The sequence below is a fragment of the Passer domesticus genome, chromosome 15, assembly GCF_036417665.1.
Source record: "Passer domesticus isolate bPasDom1 chromosome 15, bPasDom1.hap1, whole genome shotgun sequence".
NCBI classification, from domain to species: Eukaryota; Metazoa; Chordata; class Aves; order Passeriformes; family Passeridae; genus Passer; species Passer domesticus.
Genome location: NC_087488.1, coordinates 6,292,677 through 6,308,081, shown reverse-complemented (window position 1 = coordinate 6,308,081; position 15,405 = coordinate 6,292,677). Strand labels below are relative to the sequence as shown.

The 15,405-nt window shown below is 41.4% G+C and overlaps 1 long non-coding RNA gene across 1 annotated transcript in view; it reads left to right on the top strand.

The window, feature by feature from the left end:
* LOC135281282 (uncharacterized) overlaps positions 1-15,405 on the top strand; it is a 173,941-nt gene that overhangs the window by 105,428 nt on the left and 53,108 nt on the right. Inside the window, exons 7-11 of the long non-coding RNA XR_010347977.1 lie at positions 754-923; positions 1,170-1,376; positions 1,654-1,704; positions 6,469-6,691; positions 10,451-10,595. This is a non-coding gene — a long non-coding RNA (uncharacterized LOC135281282). The remainder of the gene's footprint in view (positions 1-753; positions 924-1,169; positions 1,377-1,653; positions 1,705-6,468; positions 6,692-10,450; positions 10,596-15,405) is intronic.

Below are 15,405 nucleotides of genomic sequence, written 5' to 3'. Positions count from 1 at the left end.
AGGGCTGTGCCTGGGTATTCACAGTCACAGTGGCTGTAAACCGAGGGCAGAAACACTTCAGAGAAAATTATGTTCTAATTTTTTCTTTGGCTCTTGGAATGGACACTGTGTTATCCTGTGTTGTTTTTAGCTTTGGGGAGCCTCGGACAGGTAAGGACTTAATGCTGTCAAAACCTCCAGTCTGAGTCCTTCCTATCTCTTGGGTGGTTTTGCATCAGATCCTCTCACGTCTCTCTTGCATCATTTTACTGACAGGCCAGATTTGCCAGAAATTCACACTTTTGCTGCACATCTTTCACACACACAGTGTACTGTGGGTGTGATCCTCATCCTGCTTTGTCTGCTGTTTTTATCCTTGTCACCTTAAATGCACAATATTAGACAAAACTGCTCAGGAGCAATATTTTTTTAGGTAGCAAATCTGTGTGGTTTAATGTTATCATTTCTAACTGAATGTGATATGTTGAGCTGTGTGAAGCTATTGTCCCATAAATACCTGGGAGTGCCTGAGATGTGTTTATTTGTGGTTCAGCTTGCTGCCTGATGAGCAGGGGCTTTCTCACACATTCTTCTTGTCATTCTTTTGTGTTTCATTTTCTTAGGGGCCCATGCTTGGTTGTATTTAATGCCATGTTTTTTAATGCCATGCCTTTTGTGATAAAGAGCCTTAGAGCCATTATCAAAGTGTGACTTTGCTGAAGTTAATCTATCATACCACTCTTACCTGTTTGAAATGTTCCCCTTTTATTGTAGTGACTCCTTAGTGTGGGTGTGATGTGCATGAAACAAATCCCTGAGAGGGACATCCTGCAGCTTCTTCTGGGTGCTGCTGTTCCTATGGGCTCTCTACCCAGACACACTGCACAGCCTCCCTTGCCAGAAATCAAATGCCAGCACTTGTGGGTACACCTGCATTGCTCAAGGTTAGCCCTAAAAAATTAGACTAGAAATTTGGGTTGGATAATAAGACTGTCTGTCTTTCAATGATGATATTGAAACAGTGAAGTGTTTTCTGAAAGAGATTACAGTTCTTTTTTAAGAAAAAAGGCAAGACAAATTTCCGTTGGGAATGGCTAGGTAGAGTTGATGTGCATTTGGGAAGGACCTAGGTATTTTTGGAGGTCCTTTCCATCCCGTAATTCTCCATTCTGTGCTTTATAATTTCACAGACAGTCTAGCAAGATGCAAAAATCTTAATGGAGGTTGTTAAAATAGAAATCTGTCAGGTTTCTGTGAATTACAAGCCAAGCAGAAGATCTCCAGAGAGAAGGGGGAAACAGCTCTGAAAACCTTGTACTCAAAGATGGGTCTACACCTGAGAACATTAACACAATGTGAAAGCCCGAAAACATCTGCCATCAACTGAGATCCAGGAGGTCTGTCTGAAACCAGATCTGTGTGAAACTCTAACTGCAGCCTGTTCTGAACACACAGGAGCAGATGAAAATGCGGAGATATTGAAGAAACTTGAAGTTAAGGGGCAATCAGCAGTGGGAAAAAAAGACTTTGTTTTATATATTATTTTCTAATGTCTGAGAATTGAAATCTTGAGTGGCTTTTCATACTTAATAATATTTATTAAATGGGTTACTTTAATTATTCAAGTTCCTGAATGTTAAAAATGTTTGATTTTAGATTTTGATCATGTTATAGGTAAAAGCTATCCTGGCCTGAAGAGACATTTGGGGGAAGAACAGTGTGAAGGTAATTACATTTTGGTGTTATATTTTAAACATGGTAGCATGTAGTGTTTTGACAATCCCTAGCTTTTATTAGTTTAGGTATTCAGTTCTAATGAAAAGCTTAATAATAGACCATGACCACCTCTGTAGAGAAAACACAGAGGCTGTAAATGTTACAGAAATAGTGTTAATGGGTGAAATTAGAAAATTAATGCTTTGTAGGGAACAGGAATAGCATGTACACCCTGCTGGCTGCTCAGTGAGTAGAAATAACAATTCAGCCCCTATAAAACAGATAAACATGCTGTAGCTGGGCTGAGTTGGAGTGTGGAGGATGAGAGATCTTGCAGTCTTTAAGCAGAAAATTCATCTCTTTGAATGGTAGATGGAAACATGGCAGACAGATCCAAAGCAATGCAAATTGGAAGAAAGAGTTTTAAAATGTTTGCACGTGAGGATGTGTTCAAAATTGTTGCGAGAGTCATAAGGTGTCATATTGTTGAGGACCACTTAGGTATGTTTGCTGAATTAGGAGATGTAAAAGAATGAGAAAAGCTGTGAAATTAGGGAGAATGTTGTATTAAGGAGATAATAATGTAGAGAGTTGCTAAAATGAGGAAGTAAATGAATAATGCTATATGCTTCTTTCTCTAACTCATCTATGATGGCAACAGAAATACTTGAATTGAATTTAAATGAATATATCTTTTTATACAATAAACAGTTCTCCAATTTTCCTTGCATAAAGCTGACTTATTGCATATATCAGAGGTGATTTCCTCATAGTATTCTATGCCTGAGGCTCACTATCGAGCTTGAAGGAGTCTTTGGGATTGAACTTGGTTTCTTTGGGAGCTGTAAATTAGATATTTCCATTGATATATTTAGATGTGAAGGGAAAATGGGCTTGATGAGGATTTTATACTACATGGCAATTTAAGACAGATATGCACAATTCCTGTTTTACCATCCAGCATCTCGCTTGTACCATTAATGGGATGCCCAAAATTTCAGGTTTAATGAAGGTTTCAAAGATGTTTGGATATTTATTGGTATTAATCTTTTAGTTGATACCTTTGTCCCAGATTTCCTTTCTCTTGTCTACTCCTTACTGTCTTTTCTTTTTCCTCTGAGGTAGAAAATTTGTTCAAAAAAATCATCTGGTGCTGAGAGCAGAACCAGAATCTGTGTCCGGTGTATTGACTCAGAGTGAGGTTTGGCTGACATTGAACTGGGTGGTCACTTGTGATGGCCAAAAGTGACTGCTACGGGAGTAAAAAGACCAGGCTTCTGTAGTGTGATTCTCTCTGCTGATTTTTAATACAGCTATTTTGTTGGTTGATTGAGCTTTCAGGGAAACCACACCAAGTACAGCTTTTGAGCTACAGACTTTCCCAGCCTTTAAATAGTTATAGCCAAAAAAAAATATCTATTCAATCACTCTTAACATGACTTATACTTTGGCTCTCCATAGAGCTGCTTTTAAATATTACTGTGGTCAGAGAAGGAGGAATAGTCCATAGCTAAACATGATGCCTTGTGAAGGCTGACCTAGGACAGAGGCTGGGCAGAGCTAAAGAATAAAGCAGGGATTTATTAGAAGGTCTCAATGGATACACCCTGGGCAGCACAAGAGCCCAGCCAGGGCTCAAGATGAACCAAAATGGTCCCAAAATGCACGACCGCTCATGGGGTCACTTTTATAAGTTCTGCTTCATTTGGATATTGGAGTTCATTGTCCAATTCCAGCCTTAGCCCATGCAGTCCCATCCTGCTTGCTTTTCTCTCTCCAGCCCACGTTGTTTATGCTCTTGGGGCTGAGATTTGGATCATTTGTCCTTGGTCCCCAGCTGGAGCAGGAATTGTTTTGTCTCCCTGCTCTGTGCAGAGAGCTCACCATCCCCTAACATGAAGCCCAGACCCCACACTAAGCAGCACAGAATCTGAAAGATACAAAAGTCCAAACCTGAGGCATCAAGCAGACAAGTACATTATGATGTGCCACCAGCAGGAGCCCTGTCTGTGGGTTCTGCACGGGCTGGCTGTGGGGGTGTCACACCCTGTGCGTGCTGAGTGAACAGCTCCTCCCTGCAAAGCCAGGCACAGACCCACCTTTGGTCCTGCTCACTTGTCCCAAACAATCAATTTATCTGTGCAGCCACACTGATGCTCCAGCTAAACTTGCTGCATTAATTATATCTGCCCTAAGCTTACAAGCTTTTAGAGCTATTTGGAACATAAATTTTACAAGCTTGCAAGTCAGCAAGGCGTTTTCTTCTTCCAAGGTACCCAACTTGCAATTAAATGGAACTGCCAGGTGCTGGTCATTACCAAAACTCTCCTTTAATCTGCAGATTTAGGATAAAGGATTGATATTTCTAAGTTATTGAATCAGTACTAGGGAACGGTTATACTTTAAGACACTTTGTGTTGGGGACTTTCTGTCACTCTCAAAATGGGACTTATTCAAGTATGTTCTTGCCAAGGAATGTGACAGAGACATTTTCTTCAATGTACTCCTTTACAAGTTAAAAGCATGGACTGAGATGCATTACACACATTTAAACACACAACTGGGTCTAATGTGCACTCTCTTGGTGTTGTGAGTAGCTAATGATGGGCTCTGACAGAGCCGTATAATTTTTAAAAATGCCTACTAATATACCATAAATTCTATTTTAAAATGTAACAGTCTGTGTAGTGATGTCTTAATGCACTTAAGGAGGTCTCTGTTTGCTCCCTCAGGATGAGGTGAAATGTATAATTTGGGAAATCTGAACAGAGAATTTCTAAAGAGGTGGCACAGAGACAGGAGTGTCCCTAAGCCCATGTTAGAAAGTATTTCCCAGGAAGCTGAGTATAATTTTGTGAGATTCTGGATGCTTCCTCCTGTGTTTCCTTAAACCCAGTCTGTTTGTGGATAGCTTTTATCACCATGCCTGTATTTCTATATTTGTAACCACACTTATTCACAGTAGTCTTTAACTGGAAAGTGTTCTGAAACTGTTAGGTGCTCTAATGAAGAAGGAAGGAGAGCTTTTATCCACCAAGCATTGTTTTGGGTCAATAATGAGATTGTGGTCCACCAATATAAAAAAACTACTGAGTGTCTATTTGATATCTACTTTTGATGAAAGATTTCAGTGCTGGTTTAAATTCTCTGGCTTCTTTTAAATCTCTTCCAGTGGTTCAGCTGCTATAGGAGAAGAATATAAGACATGTTATATTGCTCATTACTTACACACATAAAATACTTAATATTTTGGTATTTCAGTCCTATCCGTTGTAGGGACTTTGTTTTGAAAAGTATCTTCTTCTATCAAGCCACAGCAGACTTCCTGATTGTTCCAAACATGCGTTCTTAGCAAAATAAATGGCAACAGAGTTACAAACTGAACTGAAGAGAGCTGCTTTTAATAGAAACCTTCAATCTCAAGTTTTCTGCAGAGCACTCTTGGAAGACAAAATAAGGAAAATGAGCCAGGCTGGGACAGCCCCAGAAAACACCAGTCCAGAGACCCATAGCTGGAATGCCCTCAGTGTCTCCTGTAAAAGAGCTGGCTGAGGAGGGAGCCCAGCCAAGCCCTGGTGTGCCCTGGTGCAGAGTGGCAGAGTTTCTTTCACATGGGCTAAGCATTTGTCTGTCTTTGTGAAGGGATGCTGTGAACAGGCACTGCCAGAGAATGCTGCTCTCACAAAGGGCAGACTCTGCATGCGGGTCATGGAGTGTTGCAGGAGTTACTGCAAAGGCAAACCCAGCAGTGGCTCCTTTTATCTCTGCTGGTTTCTCTCCTTCTCTCACCCCTCACTCCCAATGAAGATCAGACTCCTTAAAGCAGCTGCTTGACTTCCAAAAATGCTCAACCCTCCCATCTCCCACTGAGAGGAGGAAATGGTTACTATGGCTTCACTGCACAAGAACAGATGCATTTCAATATGTTGGGGACTAAGCAGACTGTTAGTGCTTCAGGCTGTTAAGTCCAGAATAGGATTGGCCCATGGACAGCCCAGATAATGCTGCCCTGGCTCTGAATTCCTTGCACTTAATTTCTGATACTATAGAGAGTATCAGTGCAAAATAACAGGAGAGGGCTGAGTCCTGCTTATGTTCTTCCTTCCCTGGTGTTTCACCAGGTTTCAGACTGATTAAGGGCCCTAAAAGAGGGTAATGCATTCAGATGAGCCAAAAGCTGTATCTGGGACTGATCCTACCCTCGGTGTATGAGGAAACAGTCAATGGACATATGTGGATTAAGAAAGTGGGGGTGGGAAGCTATGGCAATTTCCAGCAGGAGGGAAGAGAATTTTGGTGTTTATGCTATTTACCTGTTAAGATATTGCAGGCTATTAAAGGGAAGAGAGTGCACACTGTACATTGGAGTTGAGAGAAACTAATTTTCAGATTTTGGGGAAATTTGAGTGGGGATCTGAGTGGTGTGGTTTGAACCCTCCTCTCTGTGCAAAGTTAGTGAGTGAATCATCAGAAACATTTTGACATTCTGCCCATGCAATCCTATTCACTTCAGCTCATTTCTAAAACCTGATTCTGTGCTGTGATATATTCATTCTGAAGGGAGTCGGGGTGGACTGGGAATAGTTTCTGGATCTTTTCCTCCATCACTAACTTCTATAGGGGCTCTAAATAGAAATGTAGCATACTTTGCTGAAGCACATGAAATGTCAGTTCTACAGTGCTGTCATTCATAAGAACTCAGTGATGTTATGGTAGTCAGTTCCCTAAAATCACACTCATTTTGGCATTTTTCTATTTTTTTCATCTTTGCAGAAAATGGTGGATCTGAGAATCAGCCTGTCTAATTTGAGTGAGACCTTCCATTAAGTGAACAAATAAGCTCTCTCTTTCTGATTGTCTCAGATCTTGAAAGGTTTTCAAAAGTCCTTTTTTTGCTAACATCACAAAGCTTTACAGTTTAGAAAGCCTGGAATTCAAAGCTTCATCTACATTTTTAATCTACAAAAGTAAATCTTTTGCACATCTTAGACTTCTGGTAAGTGGGTCTCTTATCCTCCTTTTTTTTTTTTGATTAGAGTTTTGCTGCTGTGTTTTCTAAAGTACCACAATTCATTTCTTTCATATATGAAAATGTGTTTAGAGACTTGTCCATACACAAGGTCATTTATTTTGTAGGCATCTTTATAAATCAACCCAAGTACCCTAAACATCATAGCAGGTTAATTTATAAGTGCCCTCAGTGGCGATGCAAAAAGATTTGAATAAATCATTGAATTGCTTAAGACTGGAGGTCAGGCAGAAAGAGGTAATTGGAGTGATATCTCTGGGGGGGGGGGAATTAACAGAGCTGTTTCCAAATAGCAGAGAAATACCCCAGTCAGAGTGTGGGAGGGTGAGCCCCAGCAGAGTCCCCTGCTCAGGGAGCACACTGAGGACAAGTGCCCAGCAGTCAGTGCCAGGGCTGGCACTGGGTGCCCTGTGCTGGCGAGGATGGGCACAGCTGCCTTGCAGAGGCTGTGTGAGGCTTGGGCACGTGGTGGCTGCGAGGAAAGGGAATTACTGCTCTTGCCTGCTCCTGACAGCTATTAAAGAGCCTGTCCTGAGATGCTCTGGGAGGCCGTGCTGCAAGGAGCAGTGTCTAAACACAAAATATCACCAGGCTGTCCCCAAGACAAGGCTCATGAGCCCAGCAGGACCAGCCCTGTGGTCTGTGAGTGGCACAGCCAGGGCTGGGTGTGTGCAGGCTCCTGTGTGATTCTGCTCCTGTGCCACCTGTAATATATCCTCATCCTATGCTTCAGAGGGACGTGTTTGTACTGGCTAAATTCCTCCTTCTACTAAGTCTATATCATCTCTGAAAGGTTGGGGCAGAGCAAGAGTTGGTGCTTAAATTTCTTTCTTACCTGGATACCATTTAATTAACTTTTGACTTTTTATACAGCATCTCTTCCATGTGTGACTTTCTTTTCATTCTTGTTCTGAAGTGAACAGGATGTGATATGCTCGACACATCTGAGGCTACTAAAACACAATGAATAGTGCCTGAAAAATATAAAAGAAAAGGAGAAAACATTAAAATGATTTAGTTGCAGTGAAAGAGCATCTCATCTTCCTACATGATTCTTGGCCTCTGAGGCTTACCTTGAGGTGAGCATAGGAATCATCAAAAGTTGCCCTTTCTTTGACAGTCAGGACTTATTTCTGTGCCTGCTAAAGCCCTTTGCACATTAATGCCCTGGCCCTTTGTTAGCTTCTCTTTTTCTCTGGCTTGGGCAGGACAGCTGTAACAACTTCACTGAAATGTCCAAGAGCAGAATAAAATCAGTCTTGCAAAGAAATGTTAGTTTCTTTATCCTTGTGGGATTGTGTGTATATACAATAAAAGGCAGTTCAGTGTTCCTTACTGGTTACTTAGAAGATTACCCTTCCAGCAGCCTCAGTTCACTGAGGCACTTAAGCATGGATTTAATTTTAAGCACAGAATGAAGTGAGAGCCAGTTGTCAGCTCTGTGCTTTTCATCTCCCCAGCTCGAATTATCTTCTTTGCTGCTCTGATCTTATCTTCCACTTACATATTCTCAGTCCTCTACGGCTTCCTATCTTGTCACCTGCTTCACATACCTTAATCTCACCTTAAAAATGCCACCCAGATCTTCCTGTCTAGAGGGATTTGCCTCACACAGAGGCAGTCTCTCAATCCCACTTGACACTGGTAAATTCTCTTGACCTGCAGCACCTTTCCTTTTTCTGAGCACAGGGCTGCTAATCTTTCCCTGCCCCTATCCCCCACCCCACCAAGGACCTTGCTGGTGCTCCCTTGCCACATTGGCCAGCACTTTCCCAAAGAATTCTCTGCCTTTATTCCTCTCACTCATCTAATTGTTCTTTACCATAATTTAATTTGAATGTATGGTACGGCTTTAAAACTCCAAAGCAGCAGGTGTCACAAAGAATTAAATTCTCAAATGACCAGGGTCAAGGTTCTTTGTAAGAGCTATGTGTGCAAATTCAGGCACAAAGGTCAGGCATGGATCTGAGCTCCAGCTGGCTCAGGGGTGTTCATTCCTGGCCGTGGAAAGACAAGGGGGTGATGTTTGAGGAAGGAGGACCCAGGAGAGACACCAATGCACACAGTGCCTCTCATTTGCATTTCCCTTGCATGTTAATCTCTGTGAATGCTTTGTTTCAGAGCTGATTGGAAGGACTGATTACATCAGTCTCTTATTGAAGGAAGGTATTTGCAGAGGACAACAATAATAACAGCTATTAAAGCTTCCGTACATCCCAGCTTTCAAAATCACAAAAAATGTCATCCTTCCAGACTTTTTGGTCTTCACCTTTTCAGTTCTTCCAATTTTAACATAGGAAATGTAGTAAAACCTCTGGTGAATGGCCATTTAAACTTTTATTATAGCTTTGATGCTAGAGGACAGAATTTGGTCCCTCATGAAGTTATGCTACTATTCACTACCAGTAATATAGTAAATCAGTTCAGTCTTTTATGATGAACTGCACTTTAATTCTTACAAAGCACTGTAATTTCACTCTACTGAAAAGCTTTTTGTCCCCAACAAAGCTAATTTCAAGTCATGTTTATTTACCTAACTAACCTTGTCTTTGCTTGTTGCATCACTCGTTTTTCAGTAAGTGCTGCTGGGATTTACTGTGACTTGTTAACTATTACTTCCACCAATTGCCTGTTTAAATTGTATTATTCAGATTGTAACATGGCTGAAATGACAGGAATTAAAAATAGATCCTTGTCTCTAGGGCTCAAGACATGGAACCATAAAATAAAAATGCCTTGAAAACTTGTTAAAAGCCTGGATTAATTCTAAAATTCATAAATAAAGCGATTGCAGCAATTAACTTTGTCTCTCTTAAGAGACTCTAACTATACAAGTTAATCTCTGAAGGTTCTTTGAAAGTATTGCCCACAGTCATTTCCAGGCACGAGGTCTCAGCAGAGCCCTGTCCTACTTGAGAGGCTCAGGCTCACTGAGGCGGGAGGATTTCCGACTTATGCTCCGAGGAGTCTGCGTTTGGTTTGCTGGAAATGTGCTGTGGGAGCAAGAGCCAAAAGCAGTTGTGGCGTATAATCATTAGCAAAGACTTCTATAACCTTTTTTATAAGTCAGCTCTGACCGCATTTCCAAATGTGCCACTGCCATGAGCAAGTTACTTTGTTTGTGAGAATTAATTCAACACCGGTAACAAATTATCGGGACAGTTTTATCTGAGGCTCTGCTCGTGAATTTGAGAATGCCCCATTTACCAAGTGACCAGTTTTACTTAAACATTTTTCAAACACTGCCTTAGAGAATTAGGAACACCAGGAGAGGGAGAAGAGTTGCTGTTTCTGTTTAAAACACGAGCCAGAGGTTTTTAATGATCTTTAGTCTGCAGCTCCCACGGGGTAACTCAGGATCGCAGCAATGTGCTGTTAATTAGCTAGGTTGGATAATTGAAGCCATGGCTGTGTGCAGTTCAATGTGAGTGACAGAAGCTGCTCAAAAGGCAAAATAAAATGTATGTGATATGAAGCTGCTGTGCCTCTTCAGCCTGCAGTAAGTACTAGAGCTGGCTCTTTAAAAATTGGCCCACAGCTGTCCACAGACCATTGTGGTGGCATTGCAGTCCCCAGATGATACCTGAAAGCTGCTGGTCATATCCTTCACTCCAGAAAAAGAGTGAACAAATAAATCCCAAAAGAGCTGCAAAGCTCCATACTCTAACTGAAGAAGTAGTTTAATTGTTTTGTAGCAAAGGAAAAAATGCCTTGTTTTCCTGGCAGGGGCAGGAGGCAGATGCACACCTTCACATTTGGACTAAGCTGGCCAGCCCCAAGGCAGCTCTCATCCAGGAGCCAGGGATCTGCAATGCAGAGATGAGTATCACTACCTTCAATTTTACAGATCAGAAAACTGAAACACAAAAAGGTACAATTAATTACCCCAGATCTGTTTTTCCCATGGTATTGTCATTTATAAAACTGGAGCTGCTCCACGCTAATTCTTCATCCAGTTGGCTCTGAAGCTTTTCTGTCCTGTTTTGTGCAGCACATCTTTAATCACGGGCAATATATTCTGTGACAGAGCCTTGTAGGTCTTGCATAGTGGGTAAATAGAGCAATAAAGTGAGTGTGTAAGGACTGAAGTGCAGCTCCTCATCACAATTACTTGGCAGCCGTGCCTTGAGTTCAGAACACCCTGAACGATGGTCTAATTCTTACTAGATTTATCACTGGTAAAGATGTAATTGCTGATCTCACTGAAGGCTCCTTCTGGTTTTTAAGTGATTATTTTGCTTAAAGGCATGAAGTGTCCCAGTGCTTTCTATCAGTTATAAAAGCTATTTTTCCCTCTAGGACCCAGAGGAAATTGTCATGGATGTTTTTGCTGCTGTTGGGTTCTGGGAGGCCATTCTGGCTCACTGTATCTATTGCACTCTCAAAAGCTTGGGTTCAATTACATTTCAAAAACAATGTCTCTATTTCTTGTAAACTGCAAACGTCCTTGACGAGCATTTAATTCTCTGCAATTTTCCATCTTAGATTTTATCAAAACGTATAGTAAATGCAGTTAAATTCCTTTTACAGATAAAAATGGAGGACATATGGTTGAAAAGGACATATGGATACAAAATGTGCATATTTATATAAACATGCCCTGATCATTTGAGATTATCCTTTTCTTTCTCTTGTGATCAAAATGCAATAAGACACAGAGGATAGTGTAGTTCCTACACAGCCAGATATGAAACTTGCAAAAGGCATTAGGAAGATTTCCAGTGAATTCCCTTAGCCTTGGATCAGGTCTTCGTTGCTGGGTGAACACCAGTGAGCAGTTTGGGCTAACTTTAACCACATGCAAACCCCTGGTGAGCAGTTAAAGACACAAAATATTTTCAGTGTAATTTCATTTCCATTTTGAGTGTGTACTAAATGCCTAAATAAATAAATAAATATGAAAAATAAGCTTAACCAAAGAAAAGAACAACCCGCACAATGGATTCATAAGGAGGTGATGACATGGACAGAGAGGGTTGTCTGTTGTTTCTGATTCAGTTCCCAGGGAAATCAATAGGAAATAACTTTGTTTGGATGTGAACAGTACTAGTCACATTCTCTACCAGCTTCTGAGACCCTCAATTCCTCTGTAGGTAAACAACTCAGACAGTAAATAAGTGTGTGAAGTCTGTAGAGCTACACCAGCTACATAAGATGAAGATCTGTTCCTGAAGCATCTGTAACATCAAATATTCAGACAGCCCAACAGTTTAGCTGTTTGAATTTCAAAATCTCATAAAGATAAATCTCATAAAGTGCTCTGCTGTCAGCTTATAAACATGGTTTGTGTTTTCTTGTGCTGCTTGTGTTTTCTGAGAGGATTGTTTTCATAGTTTAATAAAGAACATTCATGTCCATGACACACCTTCCAGCAATCCTATTTCAATATACTGAAATACCTCATCAGTGGCAGCTTTGGATTGAAAATGGGCTTTTGTGAATCATGGGGAGCATTAAAAAGAAGACGTTTTCTTGTCTGTATGTTCAACAGCTTTCTAATTTCTCTTGTTTCTTTCAAGTAGCATTGCAATTGCCTGTGCTGGTAGAGCATTTTACAAATCACTAAGATTTAAATTTTCTTTCTAGTCTCTAATGAGATTGAATGTAGCCAAACAAATCTGGAAGATTTGCACTCTGTTATGGGCAATAGGGAATATTTCCTATAGCAATTCCTGTTCTGTTAATATCAGATAAGAGTGTCCATGGGTATATTGCATGACTCTCATTTTATTTCCTTTCTACCTTTAAATGTTACTATATTTCATCAGTAATATTATGTAAAAAGTCACTTCTCAGTAACAGAGAGGAGAAAAAGAAGAGGTATTTAAAATATTGGTATTTTCTGGTGAAGCAGCTTGTGTTGCCAGCTCCCATTTCCCATTCCATGGAAGCTGAGGGCTTTCCAGCTTTCTCTTGTCCTCAGCAAAGCCTGTGGGGCTCAGTGGCTGCTGCACTGCACTGTGCTGGAGATGTGCTGTGGCTGCTGACTGATATATATGGAGTGCTGGGAAATCTCAGGCAAAATGGATTTATAAGGAATCTAAACTTCCAACTGCAACACTCTGCATGAAGGTGGTCTAAGAACTGAGGAGCTCAAAGCTCAGCTCAGTACTTAAGTAAAGCAGCCGGAGCTGTCATTTGGAAGAAGGGTATGACTGAAAAGGAAAAAGCATGTGATAGTGCCATCTATCCTCTCTCTCAAACTGAAATCTGTGTTTCCCTGCCAGGCCCCTCTCAGGGGACAGGCTGCAATGGGAAGGTTGCATGGCCTGGGGGCTGGGAGGCTGCTCTAAATGCCACAGGTCAAATCTCACTTCTGCACCAGATGAAGACAAACCTTCCTTATCTGTTCAGCCATGAGATAGCAACAGCTGTCCTGTGCAGGGCCAGGAGTTGGACTTTGAGGATCCTTGTGGCACCCTTCCAGCTCAATATATTCCATGACCCTGTGATTCCAAGGGTCAGCAGTGGATTTATGGTAAAGCAAAAGGGAGGAAAGTTGTGGAGCTTCTTTGCAGGAAGATGCTTCCAGTGCAAGCTTCTCCCTCCAGACCAGCACATGGTAAGAAGCTGGTTGGAAAGATAAAATCAGAGAATTCAAGGCTTGAGAGACCACCCAATCCTCCTCCGCCATAAGGCATAACTGCACCAGTCCTGACAGCTGTGTGTCTAATCTGTCTTCAGAGATCCCCACTGATAGAGACCACTCTGCCTCCAGGTAAACTATTCCTTTCATATCCTTCTCCATGAAATAATTTTCTTGATACGTGTCTTGAATCTTCTGTTTACTGCTATTTGACATACAGAGGAAAAAGATTGTTCTTTCCTTGCTTGCATAAAGAGCTCCCAGTTAAGCACACCCAATCTTTTCCTGTTTGATGTTTATTTTGCAGTGCACTGTGTACTACTGAGGATATGAAAATGATCTGAATCCCCCAGCCAGTTCAGAAAGTGTCAGCCAAGGATGCTAAAAGGCCTGAAAGTTTGGAGAAGTTTGAACTTGAATTTAGATGACAAGCTTTGGCTCAGGTCCAGCTGTTGCTAAAAACCATCCTGCTGTGCAGACAGTAGCTTTAACAAGCTGGAGAGATGGGCTGCCAGCCAAGCTTTGCTGGGCACAGGCAGAAACCTGTGCCACGTGCTGAATAGGAAGTGCAAGAAAGACAAAACATTGATGTCCAGGGGCCCTGGACATCCAGACAGGTCATTCTGGGGCTGGACAACACTCAGAAGGCCAAGTAACATTTGGTAGCTGATGTGGGCACAAGCACCACTTGAGGCACAAAGGCACTGTGTCAGGGCCAACCCCACTTATAAAAATACCCCAAAAGGCCAGGAAACACTCCTGAGAAGTGATCTGGGCCCCTTGGGACTGCAGAGTGAAGCTGGAAAGTCAGCCTCAGACCCACCTCTTGCCACTCAAATGTGAATATACAAAACACGGAAGCATATTGTCTGCTGTCACAACTCATCTGTAAAGCAGATGTTTCTTCTGGGGAATTATTCATGCTAAAGATCACACTTCAAAGTAAACAATAATTGTCATTTGTTCCCTTAAAAAAATGAAAGCTGGAAATCAAATTAATGACTACATTTCCTCAAGGGAAGAGACAGAAGAGGGAATATGATCCTTTTGGTATTATTTGTAGCAAATAGTTTTAGGCAAACATATTGGTTCCATGCTATTTTCACATGGATTTAGATAAGCGGGATACAAATAACAGTCAGGGGAGTGAGAGAAATTGCAGAGGAGGATGGGACAGGAAAAGAGTACAGAGGAGCTGAAATGAGAAGACTGTAAGGTCTAGAGGGTGAATACATTTGGACAACAAAGAAAGAAGCATCCTGAAGGGAATAGTCCATAAATTTGTAGAAATTGCAAATTCCTGCACTACCAGACAAAGCCAGGCAGGTATTTTTAGGGCAGTATGGTAAACATGATGCTGAGAGACTTGGCTTTATGTCCTGCATTGTTTTTGTAAACCTGGTTCTGCATCTGGCATGTCTTGGTGTGGGCAGGCTGCAAGGAGAGGCTGAAACCCATTAGGTCTTCTTATGGGTCACTGCTTTGCAGCCTCCTGGTTAAGACTTCATTTCAGTGAGCTCCTACGACTTCACAGAAGCCAAAAGCAGTTGTGTTTCAAATTACTGCATGATTTATCACCCAGACCAATTTTTACCTACCTTGGGTCAAATGCAGGATGAATGGCAGCCTCTAAGTGTTTATGAATTGCCTGGGAAGTCAGAGTTCTGTGCGACACCATTCTTGGACTCACAGGCTGCTTTCCTATGAATAAATTAAATGGTGCCAAGGCACATTCCCAGGCACCAGACCTGAGCTGTGTGCCTGCATTGCCAGGATGGTCCTGACTGGTCTGCCATAGGGGGGCAGAACCCTCTTTTGGCTGGTTTGGATCCCACAAATCTGTACATATAGAAACCTTCCACATGAAACATTTTGGACTCACTCACTGACCATGATTTTTAAGAATGTTATTTTGTTGGGTAAATTTCTGATCTTAACTGACTATATGCACAATTTCAGAACTGGAAAAATGCCTATTTTGCATTTATGTCAGCCACATAAACACTGATGTATGGACCTATATTCCTGTTTATTGTTAGTGAAAGTTAAGAAAATATTTTGAAAAATGATACCAATATTTTGATTCTTCATATTT